Source organism: Acomys russatus, chromosome 6 (assembly GCF_903995435.1).
Source record: "Acomys russatus chromosome 6, mAcoRus1.1, whole genome shotgun sequence".
NCBI classification, from domain to species: Eukaryota; Metazoa; Chordata; class Mammalia; order Rodentia; family Muridae; genus Acomys; species Acomys russatus.
In genome coordinates this window covers 158,945-180,598 of record NC_067142.1, presented here as the reverse complement: position 1 = coordinate 180,598, position 21,654 = coordinate 158,945, and positions in this window count along the sequence as shown.

Below are 21,654 nucleotides of genomic sequence, written 5' to 3'. Positions count from 1 at the left end.
TAGGCACTAGCTCAGCTCAGCCACAGCTCCCCCGCTGTGACACAGGCCCTAGGCACCAGCTCAGCACAGCCACAGTTCTCCTGCTGTGATGCAGGCTGGGCAGAGCACTCAGCTCCACCAGAAGCACTAGCTCACATAAATGAGCAATTCTACCCAAGACATTAGCACAGCTCAGCAGGCAGTTCTGAGGCGCTAACACAGGCTGAGGTCAGCACGCAGATTCATCCCAGAGGCCCTAGCTGGACTTGCCGGGCAGATTGGGCCTAGAGACTCTAGTTGAGCTGTGTGCACAGGCTTGGCAGCTCCAAGACTCTGGCTGGACTATCCACACAGTATAGGCCCAGAGTCCCAGGCTGAATTCAGTGTGCAGTGTGAGTCCAGAGTCCCTGGCTGAACTCAGTGCAGAATTCCGCCCCGGAGACTCGGGTGGAGCTCGGCGTGCAGTTTGGGGCCTAAGTCCCTAACTGTGCTTGGCAGACAGATTGGGCCCAGAGACTCTAGCGGAGCTTTTGGCACAGTCCCATCCCTAAGACTCTGGTTGGACACAGTGTGAAGTTTGAATCCAGAATTCCTGGTTGATCTTGGTAGACAGTTAAGGGCCTGAGTGAATAACTGACCACAACACACACTTTGGGCCAAAAGCCCCTAGCTGAGCTTGGTGTGCAGTCCCAGCCCCCCAAACTTCTGGTTGGACCTTGTATGAATTTTGTGCCCAGAATCCCTTGCTGAGCTTGGCAGACAATTCAGGCCCTGAGAATCTACTTGAGCTCGGCGCATGGTTCGGGCCCAGTGTCCCTGGCTGGACTTGGCAGGGAACCCAGAAGGCTGGTGATACCTTGGCCTGACCCAACGCTCATTCAGAGACCCAGAATTATTGCAGGACCCACAGCACAGGGGAGCTGAAGATCACTGGCTGTGAGAGTCCAAAATGACAGGGCTAACATCCTGCCATCCACACCAGTGAAGTATCAGAGCTTTCAGCCTATGGAAATCGTGAGAAAACAAGTGAATCTATCATTAGACTCCCTCCATCCAACTCTGGAAGCTACCCAACAAAACAAAGACACCAAGATGTCTAAAGGACAGCGCAAAAGCATACACAAAAATACCCAAAACAACATGGCATCTCCAGTTGCCAGCTATCACAAAGAAAACAACCCAGAGAACTCAAATACAACGGAAATACAAGAAAAAGACCTCAAATCCATAGTTATGAGGATATTAATGGAGTAAACAAATAAAATTCATAATCAAATGCAGGAGGACGCAGCCAAACAGGTGAGAGACATAAAAGAAGCACATAGAGTGGAACTGGAAAAATTTCAGGAAAATGCAAACAACAAGATGAAAGAAATCAAAAAATCAGATCAAGACCTGAAGAAAAAAATAGATTCAATGATAAATAAACAGACAGAAGAAAAACTAGAACGTGAGATCTCTGAGAAGAAGGCGAGCAACACAGAGGTGAGCTTTTCTAACAAAATCCAAGAGATGGAAGAATGAATCTCAGGTCTAGAAGATACAATCACAGATACTGAAGCAACCATTAAGGAAAATGCAAAATCTGTAAAACTCCTGACACAAAACATACAAGAAAAAAAGAACACCATGAAAATAAGAAATCTGAGGATAATAGGCATTGAAGAAAGAGAAGATATCAGTCTCCAAGGCCCAGAAACTATTCTCAACAAAATCATAGAAGAAAATTTTCCCAATCTAAAGAAAGAGATGCCTATAAACATACAAGAGGCCTACAGAACACCAAATAGAATTGACCAGAAAAGAAAAACTGCCCATCACATAATAATCAAAACACAAAACATGCAGAACACAGAAAAAATACTAAAAGCTGCAAGGGAAAAGGGCCAAATAACATTTAATGACAAACCTATCAGAATTACAACCGACTTCTCAGCAGAGACCATAAAAGCCAGAAGAGCCTGGAAAGAGATCCTTCAAACCCTAAGAGACCACAGATGCCAGGCCAGACTACTTTACCCAGCAAAACTATCAGTAACCATTGATGGAGAAAACAAAATATTCCATGACAAAAACAAATTCAAACAGTACCTATCCACAAATCCAGCTTTACAGAAAGTACTAGAAGGAAAACTCCATCCCAAAGGGTCAAACTAAAACCAAAATTACTCAGCAAATAGATAACTATCCCATGGCAAAAACACAACTACATAAACGCCCGACTGGAAACAACATCAAAATTAAGACTCATAACAGTCACTGGTCATTAATATCTCTAAACATCAATGGTGTCAATTCTCCAATAAAGAGACACAGACTAACTGAATGGATGCATAAACAAGATCCAACATTCTTCTGCATTCAAGAAACACATCTCATCTGCATTCAAGAAACACATCACATACAGATAGGCATTACCTCAGGGTAAAAGTTTGGGAAAAAATATTCCAAGCAAATGGTCACAAGAAGCAAGCAGGCATAGCCATTTTAGTATATATAAAAAAATAGACTTTCAACCAAAATTAATCAAAAGGGATGAGGAAGGACACATCATACTCATCAAGGTAAAGTCAACCAAAATGACATCACAATTCTGAACATCTATGCTCCCAATACAAGGGCACCCACATTTGTAAAAGATCTAGTAAAAAAGCTTAAAACCACACCATCGATCCCCACCACAATAATAGTGGGAGACTCAAACACCCCCCTCTCACTGACGGATAAGTCACTGAAACAGAAAATAAGCGAGGAAATAAACATCATTAAACCAATGCCATGGGTCAAATGGATCTAACAGATATCTATAGAACCTTTCACCCAAAAAAGAAAGAATATACCTTCTTCTCTGCACCCCATGGAACCTTCTCCAAAATTGATCACATCGTAGGTCACAAAGCAAGCCTCAAGAGATATAAGAGGATTGAAATAATACCTTGTATCCTATAGGATCACCATGCTCTTAGGCTGCAATTCAACAACAATATAAATAACAAAATGCATACATGTACGTGGAAACTAAACAACTCTCTGCTAAATGACACCTGGGTCAGGGAAGAAATAAAGAAAGAAATCAAGGAGTTTCTGAAATTCAATGAAAATGAAGGACCAATGTACCCAAATTTGTTGGATACATTGAAAGCAGTGCTAAGAGGAAAATTCATAGCACTAAGTGCCTTTAAAAAGAAATTGGAAAGATCGCACATAAACATCTTAACGACACAACTGGAAGCCCTAGAAAAAAAAAGAAGCAAGAGGAGTAGAAGTCTGGAAATAATCAAACTCAGGGGTGAAATTAAAAAATTAGAAACTAAGAAAACAATCCAAAGAATCAACAAAACCAAGAGCTGGTTCTTTGAGAAAATCAACAAGATAGACAGACCATTAGCCAAACTAACTTAAAGGCAGAGAGACAGTATTAAAATCAAGAAAATAAGAAATGAAAAAAGAGACATAACAACAGACACTGAAGAAATACAAAGAATCATAAGATCCTACTTTGAAGGCATATATGCCACAAAATTTGAAAATCTAAGGGAAATGAATGATTTTCTTGATCAATTTCACTTGCCAAATTTTAGTGAGGAACAGATAGACAAGCTAAATAGTCCTATTTTTCCTACAGAAATAGAAGCAATCATTGATAGTCTCCCAATGAAAAAAAGCCCAGGGCCAGATGGTTTCAGTGCAGAATTCTACCAGACTTTCAAGGGTGAGCTAATACCGATACTCTTCAAGCTACTCCAAAAGATAGAAATGGATGGAATATTACCAAATTCATTCTATGAGGCCACAGTCACATTGATACCTAAACCTCACAAAGATTCAACAAAGAAAGAGGATTTCTGACTAATTTCTTTTATGAACATCGATGCAAAAATACTAAATAAAACACTTGCAGAACGAATACAAGAACACATCAAAGATATCATTCATCATGACCAAGTAGGCTTCATTCCAGGCATGCAGGGATGGTTTAATATACGGAAATCCATCAAGGTAATCCACCATATAATCAAACTGAAAAGAAAAAACCACATGATCATCTCTTTAAATGCAGAGAAAGCATTTGATAAAATTCAACACCCATTCGTGTTTAAAGTTTAGTGAGAATGGGGACACAAAGCACTTTCCTCAACATAGTAAAGGCTGTATACAGCAAGCCAATAGCCAAAATCAAAGTAAATGGTGAGATACTCAAGGAAATTCCTCTAAAATCAGGAACAAGGCAAGGCTGCCCACTCTCTCCATATCTCTTCAATATAGTACTCAAAGTTCTAGCCAGAGCAATAAGACAACAAAAGGAGATCAAGGGTATCCAAATGGGAAAGGATTTGCAGATGATATGATAGTGTACAGAAGTGACCCTCAAAATTCAACCAGAGAACTCCTAAAGCTGATAAACACCTTCAGCAAATTAGCTGGATACAAAATTAACTCAAAAAAGTCTGTACCCTTCCTATACACAAATGACAAGCTTGCAGAGGAAAAAATTACAAAAAAAACACCCTTCACATTAGCCACAAACAATATAAAATATCTCGGAGTCATTCTAAGTAAGTTAAGGACTTGTTTGAAAAAAAATTCAAAACTCTGAAGAAAGAGATTGAAGATGACCTGAGAAGATGGAATGATCTTCCTTGCTCATGGATCGGGAGAATTAACATAGTAAAAATGGCCATCCTACAAAAAGCAATCTACAGATTCAATGCAATCCCTATCAAAATACCTATACAATTTTTTAAAGACACTGAAAGTTCAATTCTGAACTTCATATGGATAAACAAAAAACCCAGAATAGCTAAAACAATCTTGTACAATAAAAGGTGCTACGGAGGAATCTCCATACCTGATCTCAAACTGTACTATAAAGCAATAGTAATTAAAACAGCTTGGTACTGGCACTGCAACCGGCTGGTTGATCAGTGGAATCGAATCAAAGACCCAGATATGAATCCACACACATATGGTCACTTGATTTTTGACAAAGAAGCCAAATCCATTCAATGGAAAAAGGATAGCATCTTCAACAAATGGTGCTGATCTAACTGGAGGTCTATTTGTAAAAAAAAAAAAAAAAAAAAAAAAAAAAAAATGCAACTGGACCCATATTTGTCACCTTGCCCAAAACTCAAATCCAAGTGGATTAAAGACCTCAACATAAAACCAGAGACACTAAGTCACTTAGAAGAAAAAGTGGGGAAGAGCCTGGAACATATTGGCACAGGAGACAACTTCCTGCACATAACATCAACAGCCCAGGCCTTAATGTCAAAAATTATTAAATGGGACCTCATGAGGCTGAAAAGCTTCTTTAAGGCTGGAGACACTGTCAAGAGAACAAAGCGACAGCCTACAGACTGGGAAAAAATCTTCACCAACCCTACATCTGACAAAGGCTTAATATCCAAAATAAATAAAGAACACAAGAAGCTAAACACCACCAAACCTAATAAACCAATTGAGAAATGGGGCTTGGAACTAAACAGAGAATTCTCAGCAGAGGATTATCAAATGGCTGAGAAACACTTAAAGAAATGCTCAACCTCCTTAGTCATCAGGGAAATGAAAATCAAAATAACTCTATGATTCCATCTTACACCCATCAGAATGGGTAATATCAAAAATTCAAGCAACACCACATGCTGGCGAGGATATGGGGAGAGAGGAACACTCCTTCATTGCTGGTGGGAATGCAAACTAGTACAGCCACTTTGGAAATCTATCTGGTGCTATCTCAGAAAAATGGGAATAGGGCTTCCTCAAGACCCAGCTATTCCACTCCTTGGAATATACCCAGAAGATGCTCCAGCACACAACAAGAATATTTGCTCAACCATGTTCATAGCAGCCTTATTCATGATAGGCAGATCATGGAAGCAGCCTAAGTGTCCCTCAGTAGAAGAATGGATAAAGAAACTGTGGTATATATACACTATGGAATACTACTCAGCTATTAAAAACAAGGAGTTCCCGAAATTTGTGGATAAATAGATTGAGCTAGAAATTATCATAATGAGTGAGTTAACCCAGAAGCAGAAAAAAACTTAAATGGTATATACTCACTTATATCTGCATATTAGCCCAAAAGGTGTGTCCTAGGAAAGCCTTCACTTACCAGGAAACTGGGACAGATGGGAGGCCATACTTTTGGGACTCTAGATGGGGAAATCATGGGAGAATGGCAAATTAGAAGGATCCAGAGGGTCCTAGAAACCTACAAGTAGAACATTATGATAGGCAGATTTGGGCCCAGGGGTCCTGTTCAAACTAAGGCACCAGCCAAGGACAATACAGGCGGTAACCTTTAAACCCCTACCCAGATCTAGCCAATGGTCAGAACAGTCTCCACACTTGAGTGGAGAGTGGGATATGACTTTTTCACGTACTCTGGTGCCTCACATTTGACCATGTCCCCTGGAGGGGGAGACCTGGTGGCACTCAGAGGAAGGACAGCAGGTTACTGAGAAGAGACTTGATACCCTATGAGCATATACAGGGGGAGGTAAAATCCCTCAGGAACAGTCATAGGGGAGGGGAATAAGGGGAAAAGGGAGGGAGGGAAGAATAGGAGGACACAAGGTATGAGATAACCATTGAGATGTAACAAGAATAAATTAATAATAAAAAACTTAAAAAATAAATAAAATGTTAATGAATGCACTAGTTTTTATTTACATACAGTAATAAATTGTTACACAGAGTCAAATTTTTTCTAGAGAATAGTTCAAATTATTTTGTCACTAATAAAACTTCATGTAGATAAACAAATCACTCCCAACATACTTCACAGGTCAGGAGAGACTTTTTTTGTTTGTTTGTTTGAGTGTTGGTTTGTGGGAGCAAAGTGATTAACCAAAATAGTCTATTTCACAATTACTATCACAATGATAAAGAGAAATTCCTTGAATATGAGTATAAATGCTAACCTGTACTCCGGGCATACTCAGGTAATCAAGTTTATTCCTTCTCAAGTCTCTGATGTAATTGAAGACCAGGTAGCTTAGTTTTACAATGAAGGTTAGTTGTTTAGAAGTTAAGATATTTTTAGGTCTAGAGAGATGTTTTAAATTAATAATAACAATATGTGATGGAGATTGATTTACATTCAGAATTTTAGATGCATCAACACAGGAAAGATGTTTTCTTCAAGGCTGTCAAGTAAAAATAGCCAAAACACTAAGAATGTAATGTTTATATAATTCCTGATTTTGTCATGGTTCTTCTTGCTACAGGTAGCTTATTGTGTATGTATGTGTAATAATATAAATGTATATGTAAAAAATAAAAAAATGTTTATAAGAAAAACATTTTTAAAGTTTGATTAGACACTACTGACTATAATAAAATCTAACTTCTTAATTTTCTATAAATATAAAATATTTTAAAATTTCTGAATATCAACTACTAGAAATTGCTTTAAACAATACACTTAATGGTAAAATAATAGAAGAGAACTTATTAAAGTAAGAAATAATTCTAATGCCTACTTTTTTATAATTATGCCACCCAGTTATAGCATATTGGGATAAATTACTTTTTTCCTCAACAATGCTCATGCACTTAACAAAATACATTGCAGAAAAGGTGACTGAAAATATTCCAAGTAAAGATATTTGAATTCTTTTCAAAATTACTTTTATTTATTTTGTATAAGGCCATCTATGCATGTGGAGATTATATATCTAATTGCAGGAGTCCCTTCTCTCCTTCCACCATACAAATGTTGGTTATTAAACTAAGATCATAAGAGTTGGGAGCAAGCATCATTTTACTGAACCATCTCTCTGGCACATACAGATTCTTATGAGGAAAAAATACAGAAACATTTCAATTAATAGTATTAATCTTTGGAAGATTATATAGTAATTTCCAGACTTATTTTGTTCAGCTTAAAATGATCAGTAAATTTCTACAACAATCAAAGGAACTTAGTACAATTATAATTTTATAGATGAATAATTGAGGAAACAAAAGCTAATGTTTGCAAGATTATATTGCTAACATTCCAAATGGGCTGGCTCAGAAAACTGTGTGCTGTAAAATATGCTTGATTTTATCCTGCCTTGAAAAGAATAATGTAACACTTAGCCTTACCTTCCTTGAAATTTACATGTAAGAAACTTTTATCACATAGGTTTTTGCATAAATGTGATCTTAAATTGGTTACTCTTCAATGCCCTTGACCCAGAGTAATTCATGTGTCTTAAGACAGGGATTTGCTGAAAACAACAAACATAGGATGGAAGCACTCTTGTAATAAGAATATCCCCCATAAATAGCTAACCATATTGTTTTACTTCATAAACAATCTATGTTAAGTACTGTTATCTGAATCAGGTGGCGTCTATGATCTCCCTCTATTTATTTATCTATTTTACTCATTCATTTATTTATTATCTAATCAAATTACAGCCTCACCAAGTCTGTTCCCTTCTCTTCTCCCAGTCCCACTGTCAGGCCCTTTGCCCCATTCCCAGCTTTCCTTCTCAGAGAAAGGGAGGACCCCACAGGTTCCCAAGGCACCCTAGCATATCAAATTCCAGCATAGCTATGAACATCCTCTCCCACTGATGCCAAACAATGCAGCCCAGCTAGGAGAAATGTATCCAAAGGCAGACAACAGTGTTTGAAACAACCCCTACACCCATTGTTGGTGGACCCACATGATGACCAAGTTGCACATTTGCTACATGTGTGTAAGGGCTTTAGTTCGAGCCCATGCAAGCTCTTTCATCTCTATGAGCTGCCATGATCCTAGGTCAATTCGATATCTAGGTCTTCTTCTAGTGTCCTTGATCTCTCTGGGCCCCTCTATTATTCTTTCAATTCGTCCACAAAATTCTGCAAGTTTGTCCTAATGCTTGGCTTGGTGTCTCTGTATCTGTTTCTACCAGGTGTTGGATGAAGCCTCTAAGAAGACAGTTATGCTAGGCTCCATTCTGCAAGCATAGTGGAGTATTATTAATAATGACAATGGTTGTCTCTCTTATGGGGTGGGTTTCAAGTTCCCTAAATCTCTGCTATTTTTTTATGCCTATAATTTTTGTAAGAGAGACAAACTTTGAATAAAAGGTTTTCTTTGTGGTTTGCTGTCCCCTTTATCCCACTGGAAGTCCCACCTAGCTACAGGAACTTGAAACTTCAGGTTTCATTTACCCTGCTATTCAGGTCACTCCCATAGATTCCCAGGATCCTCTGCTGTCCCAGAGATGACTCCTCACCAATTTCCATTCTCTCTACTATTTATTCTCCACTCTCCTTCCTCCAACACTTTCCCTCCCCATACCTAAACCCCATCCCCCATTACCTTCTCTATCCTCTCTCCCACCCAGTTCCCTCCTTCCTTCCTTCTGCATGAGATTCAAACATCTTCTCTTTGGCCATCCTTGGCTTCTTTGCATCTCTGGATTGTAGCATAGTTAACCTTTATTCTATGGATAATATCTACTTGTAAATGAGTACAGGCCATGCATGTATTTCAGGGTCTAGGTTACTTCATATAGGATAATATTTTCTAGTTCCATCCATTTGCATGCAAATTGCATGATATCTTTAATTTTAATTGCTAAATAATATTCTATTTTACAAATGTCCCACATTTTAAAAAATCCATTCTTTGGTTGAGGGACATTTAAGTTATTGCCTTGTTTATGGCTATTATGAATAAGGCTGATGTAAACACAGTTTAGCAAATGGTTTTATGATATAGGGGAGAATTTTGGGGGTATATATCCAGGAAAGATATAGCTGGTTCTTGAGGTTGATCTATCTTGTCTTTTCAGAAACAAGTCAAGATTGATTTCCACAGTGGTTATACAAATTTGCACCACCACCACCAGCAATGGAGTGATTGTCTTGCTCTATATCTCTGCCAACCAGTGCTGTCACTTGAGTTTTTGATCTTAGGCATTCTGATGGGTATAAAATGGAATCTCAGATTCCTTTTGATTTGCATTTCCCTGATGATTAAGGATGTGGAGTGCTTCTTGGCATTTAAGATTCCTCTGTTCAAAATGCTTTGTTTAATTCTGTATGCCAGTTTTATTGAATTATTTGGTTTGTTCGTGTTTAGTTTCTTGAATACTCTATTTAGTATATTAGGACTCTCTTTTTTCTGTTTGGTAGGCTGCCATTTAGTGCTATTTATGGTGACCTTTTCCTTATAGACCCTTCAGTTCCATGGGTCCCATTTTGTAATTGTTCATCTTAATTCTTTTTTTTTAAGATTTATTCATTTATTATTATGTATACAGTGCTCTGCCTCCATGTACACCTACAAGCCAAAAGAGGGCATTTGATCTCATTATAGATGGTTATGAGCCACCATGTGGTTGCTGGGAATTGAACTCAGGACCTGTAGAAGAGCAGGCAGTGCTCTTAACCTCTGAGGCATCTCTTCAGCCCCTCATCTTAATTCTTATGCTGTTGGTGTTCTTTTCTCTTGTATCAATGAGATCAGGACATTCCCTAATTCTCTTCTTTGACATTTACTGTATCCAATTTTATGTTGATGCCTTTGATCCACTTGGACTTGGATTTTGTACAGGGTGATAAATATAAATCTTTTTGCATTATTCTACATGCAAATATACACCTAAACCAGAATCATTTGTTGAAGATTCTTTTTGTTTTCCATTGTAAGTTTTTGGAGTCTTTCTCAAAAATCAAGTGTATATAGATGTGTGGTATTATTTCTCAGTCTTTAATTTGATTTCATTGATCGGCCTGTCTATTTTTTTATACTAATACCATGTGGTTTTTATTACTATTGTTCTGTAGTACAGCTTAAAACCAGGGCTAGTGATACTTCTAGGAGTTCTTTACTAGAATCATTTTACGCATCTTTGATTTTTTCCATATTAATTTGAAGATTTCTCATTGAAATTCTGCAATGAATTTTGCTGGAATTAGAAAGGGATTGCTCTGTAGATCACTTTTGGTAAGATGACTACTTTTACTATGTTTCTGAACAATCCATGAATTCAGAAGATCTTTTCATCTTCTGATAACTTCTTCAATTTCTTTCTTCAGAGGCTTGATGTTCTCTTCATACAGGTCTTTCACTTGCATCTGTTATTCCTCTTACTTCCCCTAGGATTTCCAGCTCCAGGTTCCCTTAGTTTGTGTTTTCTTTATTGCTTCCACTTCCATTTTAAGGTCTTGAACAGTTGTATTCATTTCCTTCACACTTTAACTTGTGATTTTTCTGCATTTCTTTAATAAGATATTTATTTGCTTCTTCTTTAAAGGCCTATAACTATTTGATTGTATTTTCATGCAATTTTTTTGGGGGATTCATTTATTTCTTCATTTAATGCCTCTGTCATCTTTATAAGATTAGATTTAAGGTCAATTGTTTGTGGTTCAGTTGTGTTAGCATATCCAGGGATTGGTGTAACAGAATGCCTGAGTACTCACGGTAACATATTGCCCTGTTGTTAGTGTTATTTTTATAGAATTGTGTCTTTGTCTCTTTCTGTCTTAGTGCAGCTGTCACACAAATAATTGATGAACTTTTATATTTGTTTATAAGGCTTTACAACTCATTCTTGACCAGTTAAAGTTTGTTCTTCAACCTCTATCTCATCCCTCCTCCATCTTTGCCAAAATCTCCATGTTACTTGCTTTTTAGTTCTTTCATTCATTGTACAGCTGAATCTTCTTAATTTCTCTTTCACCTCTGCCTGTGGCTTGATCTACTGCTGAATACCATACTTTTTCAAATAACTCCCTTCCCCTACCTGGCAGGAAATCAAGCCTTATCTTCTCCACTCTTCAGTGATTGGCTGTAAGGTGCTTCATTGGTAAACGAGGGGAAAATTGAAGAGAAGAGATTATACAACATTGTGACAGGAGATTCTCAGAACAAGGCTTGCCATCAGATATGGGGAGATACAGAAACTGCATTTGAGTTACATAATAACCTTCTGGCTCTTTTTGATTATGTTCTTAAAATGGCCTTGAGCCACCTGTTTGTCTTGCATGTTCCTGATATAGCAGGCATCAAGAAGACTATCCTAACCTGTGTGTTCCTGGTGCACCAGGCCTGGAGAGACAGCCCAACAATGGAGCTAGATGTTTTTGGGACCCTGCGATTCTACTCAGGAATGTGAGTGATATGTCTCACATGATGCAAATCATCTCCGCTCATGACAGGACAGAGATTAGCCAAGCAGGTTGGGATGTGCACTTTGGAACTGCAAGATGGTAGTGCCAGGTAAAACTGGGTGTAGCTTGGAGTTTGTAATCCTCCTGAGAAATTCAGTGTATGGGGCTTGAAGGAAAGTTTTCTGGTCACCTTTGCTGGCTATGCCCCAGTTGTACACAACAGGTAGGGGAATGACATGGCAGCATTGGGGTGTTTAACCGGAAGTTCCTGGGGCCTTCACATTTCCCTAGGAGTCTAGGCAGTGGGCCTCAGAGTACAGTGCACAGTTCAAATACGAATAGCTCTTGATTCTATGATTTAATCATTTGAAAATTCAGTTAAAGATTTTCAACGTGTTATTCTTTTGTTGGTGTTTGAAAAAAAAAAGAGCAAAGAGATATGTATGTGGGTCAAACACACTAAAAAAGGCATGCAAAGGCACATAGACATTCACAAAGACAGGTACACATACAAAACAGATTCACAAGGTAGGCACAGATTCAGACACATACAAAAAATGAAAAGATGACATAACTGCAGGAAGAATAAAGAGCGGAATTGAAAACTAGGTTTTCTCGGTTGATGTGTTCTTGTATTCCATTTAGGAGTATGTTATTGAGTATTTCTGCATCAATGTTCATGAGTTAATTTGTTCTGAAATTATCTTTCTTTGTTGAGTCTTTGTTTGGTTTGGGAATCAGTGCATCACAATAGACTTTGGCTCCAGTTCCAGGTTATGCAATATCCTTTCTGGCCTCCACAGGAAACAGGTATTTAGGTGATACACATACATAGAGTAAAAACACCAAATATACACTAAACAATAAACACTTTAAAATAAAATAATAAATGTATTAACAAAGGTAAAATGCAAAAATCAGGCTAAGTTAAGTGTAAGACATATGCCCAAGACATAGAGTAAACCAACTAAACTATAATATAGTAACTAATTATTATGATATTATTAAATCTGTACCTACCATTCCTGATTTACCACAATGTTTGATCTCATTTTCTTTTTATTAATGTGGATACCTATTATAGTAGTTAGTTAATAATCTGATAGAATACTGAAATTTAAAGGACATTTGATTCCCTCAGATGTATATGTATGTATTATATAAACACAAAATACATAAAATCAAAATAAATTATATACACTTACATGTATTATAATATTGTATTACCAATGAAGTTACTGATAAATATTTGTTCTGAAATACTCAGTTATCCTTATGTCAAGTTTCATGAAACACTTTACCACATCTCCATATGTGATCCATAGTTTCTTCATGATTAATTTTCCAATCAGCTTTCAGTAAAACTAGCCTAAAACAATTTTTGCTCCAAATTAAAAAATTATAATTCTTTGATGGTTACTCAATTACAGTGTCTACATACAGAAGTGAAATTGAACTATATTTTGAAAAATGATACTCCAGAAAAATAAATGAGCTTATATCACTAATTATTTTATATATGTGAAACAAATATTTTCTAATACATTGTATGCCTCTTCCAACAATGTACAAAGAAAAGTTAGGTCATTGTGAGTAGTGTATTTCAATCCATAAAAACCTAATGAAATTTCGGTGAAGTATGCTTTTCCCCATTGTAAATCACATATTCACGGTCTTGATACAAACACTGTAAAGTGTTTTCAAATTATGTTGTAATTATATAAAAATGTATTATTTAATAAATGTTAAAATTTAAAGATGCTTTGAGAATCATAATGTCTCTATACTGTTACATTTTGTGTTTTTATTTTCAGATTCCCTCATATACAAACTTTTCATGACGTTTATTGCAAAAGACTGTTCTTCCTTCTAGTCATCTGTTTTTATGAAGCAGTGATTTCTTTGACTATTCAGTGGATGGGACCTCCACACTAATCATTAAATATGAAAATGCCCTAAAATCTTGCCCAGAGGCCAGTTTAGTAGATTCATTTCCTAGTCCTGGTTTACTCTTATCAAATAATTCTAGACACTGACAAATTGACAAAACACTAACAAGGGCCTCTACATTTTAGAGGAAAACCCAAGATCAAGGATTTTATAACTTGATATAGGAATATAATATGTTTGGGGGGCATGACTATCTTTTATTAATTGATTTTTTGATAATTTATTCATATTACATCCTGACTGTTATCCCCTCACTCTTATCTTCCAGTTCACAATCTTGCTCCCCCTTTTGCCTGATTTCCCTTTGCAAGACCTCCAACAGGGGGGCCATATTCCCCAATGTCTGCCCCCATTCCATCTTTTGAAGGTGAGTAAATAGAGTGAATTACAGCTTTTGTTCACTATTATTTTCCACCTCTAGTATTATGTATGCTTTTAAAATTCTGGTGATAAATTACTGCAATTTATTTTAACATAGAAAATTGTCATCAGTTGTAAATGGAGGCATTTGATGAGACTATAAAATGTAGTCAACTTATTGAAGCAATTAAGCAGGTTAGAATAGGACCATAAAAGCCTGTTATTAGATCTTGTTACAGATTAAAAGCATCCTTGTTTTGCTACCTTGAACAAGATGTATCTGGTACACTGTTCAAATAATAAACATTATTTATCTAGTAGAATATAAAAGATTCAAAACAGAAAGAATGCCAGGTAAAGGGCAACTTAATTAGGAAATGATTATTCAGTACCAACATATGCATAAAATAGTTTATTAAAACCATCATGTTGATGTTAACTGCTGTTCATGAGTAGTGATTATTCTAGGCTTATTCTAATGATTAAATGTCTTCAGAGTTTTAGTGATAGAGTAGACAATCTCTAGACTAAGAGTTATGCATGAGTCACTCCTAAAAGTCTTAGTTACTTTCCTATTGCTGTGGAGAGACTCCATAGCCACAGTAATGTTTGTAAAAGAAAGCATTTAATTTGCAGTTAGGGTGACAGAGAATTAGACAATTAGTGGACAACATGATGCCAGACAGGTGAACATGGCCATGGAGCTGAGAACTTTCCATCCTGATCCACATGCAGCAGGACAGAAAGGAACACTGGGCCTGCTCTGAGATTTATGAAACCTCCAAGGTCACCCACATTGACACACTTCTTCCAACAAGGCTACATCTACCTCAACAGGCAACACTTTCAAATCCTTCTAATCCTTGTCAGTGTCACTACTTCACAACTAAGCATTTAATTATATAACTGCATCGGGGCCATTGTTATTAATACGACCACACCAGAATATTTCATGTTATAGCATGAATCATTTTTGTAAATAATGGTTGTATGCTTCTGAGAGGTAATTCTGGATTTTTCTGGAAAAGGTGCTCTTGTATAGCTGAAATATATTATCATAAAGGAAGAATTGTGAAGATTAAGTATCTAAAAGCATTTTGAAAATGCTTGGTGTTATTAAACTTGATTAGACTCATTCTTGTTTGAAAATTTAAGTAAATATGAAAATGTAAGAATATCATATATATTTTATATTCTATTAATATATGTTTAAATACATAGAGGTGGGTAAATATAAATATAATTATACATGTAAGAGGTAGGTAAAGTCAGATTCCCATGGACCTAGGTTATTATGAATTGGCTGACATGAGTGCTGGAATCTGTATTTGTGTTCTCTTCAAGAGCAACAATTGTTGTCAACCTCTTACTCTCCAACTTAGTGTACTATACTTTTTTATTTTTACATTTTAATTTATTATAATCTATTCACATTATATCCTGATTGTTATCCCCTTGTTTGAATATTACCCTTCCATCCCCTCCCCCTTCTGCTATATTCCCCTGCCGTAGACCTCTGACATAAGAAAACTTCTTCCTGTACTATATGACCACAGCCTATCTATTCTCTTCTCAATAACCTACTTTCAGGCCCTCTGTTTACCCATAGGGCCTCTCCACCAAGGGAAAATCATTAAATTGGAGACACTAGAGTTCATCTAAGAGGCAGTCCCCACTTTCCCCACGATTTCGGATAATGATTTGTCCATTGGGTAGATCTGAAACAGTTAATAGAGCTTTCTAAGTAGAATCTTTTAAATGTCCATGGATGTCATGCAGCAGTTTTTTTAAGACTGATGCATTTTTTTCTACCAAGATGCTTTGTAATATGGAAAATAGCCTCAGAAAACACCCACAAGCTAACCAGAGTAAGCAATAAAGACTGCTGAGAGTCACTCAAAAAAAATCTGCAAAAAATATGAGACAAGCCAAATTGCAGAAACATCCAAGCTCTTTATAAGGACCAGAGACAGACAAAGAGCCTGATGGAGGCTGAGATCAGCAGAGATCCTGTGGTTTGAAACAACTGAAGTACCTGGAAAGGAACCTCGTACACCTGTTGAGTTGTATGCAGGATCTGCAGCATTCACCAGATTTTCAGCATTTGTAAACTGTCACCCATGCTGTTGTAGGCTTCTCTGATGCAATTTTCTGAGACATTTATGTTCCTTTAATTAACCTCTCATGTATACTTAGTATAAGCAACTCCAATAAAGCTTATTCATTCATTGCTTTGGAGTTTGGTGATATATCATACTTTGCTCTGTCATGAGCTGCCTGTCTGGGATAAGTAGATATGTGTATTCTGTGGAAGTCTGTCACAGAAAAATGTCACATATATTTGATATGAACTATTATAAAAACTTATCTATAATTATTGCACTTACAGTTATTCCTTCATATAATAAGTCAGAATAATTTTTACCTACATTCTTATTTTTAAACATTATACTTTTTCTTTCTCTCTCTATCCATATGTACTTGCATTTTCTTTTAGTATAACATGCATTACCATTGAAAGATTGACTGCAAACTTTATAATTCTACAGAGAGAGAGAAAGAGAGAGAGAGAGAGAGAGACAGACAGACAGACAGACAGAGTGAGAGGCAAGTGTTCCTTGGAAAACTTGAGAACAGAAATATTGAGTACACTTTAAAATTCAAAGATTTAAATGTGTATGATTAAATAAAATATTTCTTAAGATATCAAGAAGAAAGCACAGTGATTAAAGGCACTGACACCAACCCTAATGACTTGAGGTCAACTCCTGAGGATCCACATGATCTAACTTTGATGAGTTGTCTCCTCACCTTGACATTCACATGCACTCTCAGAGACATACAAAAATTTATGTAAATAGATTTAGTAACAATATTTTTAAAGCAATAATAATTCATAGGTGAATAATATTTTTAGAAAAATATTATGTATTGCAATGATATACTCAAGTTCATACTACATACTTGAAAACAAATGTATTCAATCATTATTTCTTCATATGAAAATAAGTTCTGGATAATAAAGTTTCAATACAGTAGTTCAGTGGCTTCCTATACAGATATTCTGCCATTTTATGTAATTAGGGATGAAAATTAGAGTAGATGTTTAAGTCTGTTGATTATATATAACAAATTCACAATCAAAACATGAAATAATATGAATGTGACTATAGAGATATATACATATGAATAAATGAACCTGTATTCCAAACATGGGTAGAAATAACTCTATTAAATTGCCATTGCTCACCACTTTGTATTCAGTTAAGGTGAGATGAAAAGAGGTTTCTGTCATTATGCCTCACTCATAGCTAGGAGTTGAAAATCAAGATATGTGCAAATTATGCCCCTACATGTAAAAAGTAAATAATCACCTATTTTACCATTAACAAATATATTTTTAAATAGGCCAAATTACAAACCATTTTAAATATAACTATAATCTCTGCAAATCTTTATTACTCTTTCCTCATCTAAATAAGTGCCATTTTAGAACAACATTTGTAAAACTAAATACTCATCTTCTTTTAAATTGCATTTCTACAAAATCACATAAACTTTTTTTCCCCTGTTTGGTTGATTGATTGGATTTTGTTTTGTTTTGCTTTCTGAGATGTCATCTCTCTACATCGGCCTTGCTGCTATGGAACTCCATAACTAGATAAAGCTAGCCTAGAGATTACAGATATTCTTCTTCCTAGGCCTCCTCAATGCTGGGAGTAGAGTCGTTTAACATCACACATGGCTTAATACAAATTTTAATAGTAAAAAACATGGTCAAATAAATAGCTTTACTTGTTTGAAGAGAACAAGAATTCCTCAATATTTTGTTCTCCTCTGCTTGTGTCTCAAACACCTTCCCTATATATGCATATTATCATGTTTAAGTAAAGAAAGTATTCGTGTAAAAGTACCATGACTATTCAGTTCATTCTCCTCTAAAATTTTGTAGAAAATGTCCGACAGAGTAGTAATTGTACCAAGATGTTAATCCACTCTGCTACAGTTATTACAGATGAGATTATAGTTAATCGTTTGACAGTGTACAATTTAGGATATTATATCTTAAGCTATTATCCTAGTATGAGGCATAGATCTAAAAGAACAACACTCAAAATCTTGAATATCAGATAATCAGAAGAAGCAATTTTTAAAAGGTCATTTAGTCTAATATATTTTACTCCTCTGATAAACCAAATATATAAAACTAAAATTTGACATTATACTTCAATAATTTTAAAAGATAAAAACTTTAAACCCCTTCCCAGATCTAGCCAATGGTCAGAATATTCTCCACAGTTGAGTGGAGAGTGTGATACGACTTTCTCACATACTCTGGTGCCTCACATTTGACCATGTCCCCTGGAGGGGGAGACCTGGTGGCACTCAGAGGAAGGACAGCAAGTAGCCAAGAAGAGACTTGATACCCTATGAGAATATATAGGGGGACGTAATCCCCCTCAGGAACAGTCATAGGGGAGGGGAATAATGGGAAAATGGGGGGGGGAGGAATGGGAGGATACAAGGGATGGGATAAACATTGAGATGTAACAAGAATAAATTAATAAAAAAAAAAAGAAAAAAAAAAAAAAAAAAAAAAAAAAAAAAAAAAAAAAAAAAAAAAAAAAGATAAAAACTAAAAATCTGCTGCTATTCTGCACACTATTGACTGGAATTACCCAAATTTAAATGACATTAATATTCAAGTTGTGTGAGAAGAATGGGTCACTGTTTCCTTTTGTGAATAGATAAGTATTAGACTCACTTTCTTTGCTCATATTAAAAGCAGAATGTTTCATTTGAAGTCATTTGAAGAATATTACACCTATTTTGTACTTAAAGAATAATTGTTGAGGCAGGACGAATTTATGGAGGGAAATATGTGGTTGAGATGTATTGTATAAGAGAACAAACTATTTTCTATTTTAAAAGGGGGGGGGAATTAAAGTTAACAAAGAAAAATGATCATGTAGATTACCAAAATTTTCATGTCTGCATCTGAAAATGCATAAATTTTGGAAATCTTTGCACTAATGTCCCAGATTGTTTTGCATGTTTGGTTCTGAAAAGATAGTAAAGAATACAACTGTGAAGGCTTTGTTGTAACTACATAAACATGGATGTGTTATACTCTTATAATATGCCATATTAAAAAAGACAGGACTCAAGTAAAATGTACAATTTTGTGTAGAGTTGTAAGCGAATCTTTTATTCTCATTGTGAAATTATTTTCCCTTGTATTTTATAGCCTTAGGATACCATTCTTTGGATTGACTTACAAATCCATACACAAGCATCTTGGCAATAGAAGAGTACTAGTAATCAAAATTCCAAAGCTTATGTCAAATGTCAGCTTCAGACAGAGTCAAAGGGCATATTGGTGGTTGTTTCTACTCTTGATAATAAAAGAGTACAGTGTATATCACGCAATTATTGAATGACAAACTATTCTCTGCCTTCAAGGTAGCTTTGTCAAAAAAAAAAAACCACACATTTGGGTGTGGCTACTGGCTCTGAATATTAAGCTGCTTTATTTTTTTCTATGATTCCTGGCACCAGGTCATACTTTGACAGTCAAGCACACTGACAGCATTTTCCCTGATGCTTTCTGAGCTACAAGAAAATGATTTCATGTGCTCTCAGTCAGTATTCTTTGAAACAGCTTTTAAAAAAAAAAACAAAATAGAAAGTGATAAAAGTATGTCACCTTCTTTTAATGTCAGAGAAATCCCATTGAGCCAAAGCCAAATCAGTAGTTCTAGGGCATATGGTGAAGCCTGAACTGATATTGAAGTAAGAGTATTCATAGTTAATGCTTTTTCCTTCTTTCAAGACATTATATGGCTTAGAACATTGGGCCAGAGTGTTGGTACTCTTCAGTATTCTAATGTCATTATAGGTCTTTTGTTGATGTATAAAAATCCCAGGGTAAGGAGACTCTCATCATTGGCTTGCTGACCCTTAATGCCTTTGTAGAGCTGCTAATAAATTGTCTGTTCTTCGTTATTAATATTCTGCTGATTGGTGCACATAGGCCTGTGGCAGTGGGGGTCAGCAATTTTAAAAGGGTGGCATATGCTTCCCTAAGAGTAGTAACAGTAGATGTGATATCACAATCAATTAATTGTGAGATGGAGCAGATGAAGGTGTCAGTGTTTTGGAAATAATGCCCTTGTTTGTGGTACCAAGAAGAAAAAGAAATTTGTTGTGGGCAGTAAAATGTATGAGATTCCAAAATTAAGAGAATCTAGTTGCCCACTAAAGACAAGTGTGGTATGAGAAAGTTTATTATTGTGAGTAGGGCAAAGAAGCGAAGATATAGTCTGAATGAGCCATGAAACATATGTACAAAATGGGTACCTTAGTAAACTACTGACATAATAAAAATGTTTATGATTTGAAGTGACAGTTTACACAACAATAAAACAGAAGCTTAAGGTGATGAATTTACCATGAAATAATGTTCAAGACTTGTCAGTTTTATTGTATTTATGATGCAGAATACCTTTGGTTTATGAGCTTATCTATTTTTAATGTGTACAATATTTAAAATTTTCACAAGCCAATTACGTAATAGAAATCTTTTAAATGATGCTATTAAATAAATAGCAATTGCAGTTTGTGACATCTCCTTGAATTTATCCTTACAATTTTATATGTTTACTAGATATATAATTCATTGGATGCATGTATTACACATAGAAGAATTTGGTCCATTCTATAATGTCACACTGTAAGAGACTTTCATTGCCTATAAACTTTCCTTTTATACGCTATGCAGTCTTTACTGTAACAAAGGCATATGCCAATCTATTATTAGTATGCCAAACCTCCTGAAAAATCTCTGCTACTTGCTTATATTATTTCAATTGAAGTACTGTTGTCTTTTATTTCTTCCCAGATTTAAAATAACCTATTTAAATCTCACATCCTAGTGTCCTAGAGCATCAAACATGGCTTAAGACAACTATTTAAAATAGGTAAATGGATTTGATATTGCTACTGAAAAGCAAATGCATAGTTCAGGCCTCTATGGAAAGAGAAACGGCAAATCTGTGCTTATTAATCCTACTTTTGCTAGACCTACTATTTCTTCTACTCTCTGTCTCCATTTCACCATGAGGTATATTTAGAAAAAGTGTATATGAATGTATTTTACTATCTTGGTCATATGAATTGACAAGGAGTCTCATTTCTGATAAGAAGAGGACATTATATAGCATATAAAGTAAACATAACTACATGGCATTAATT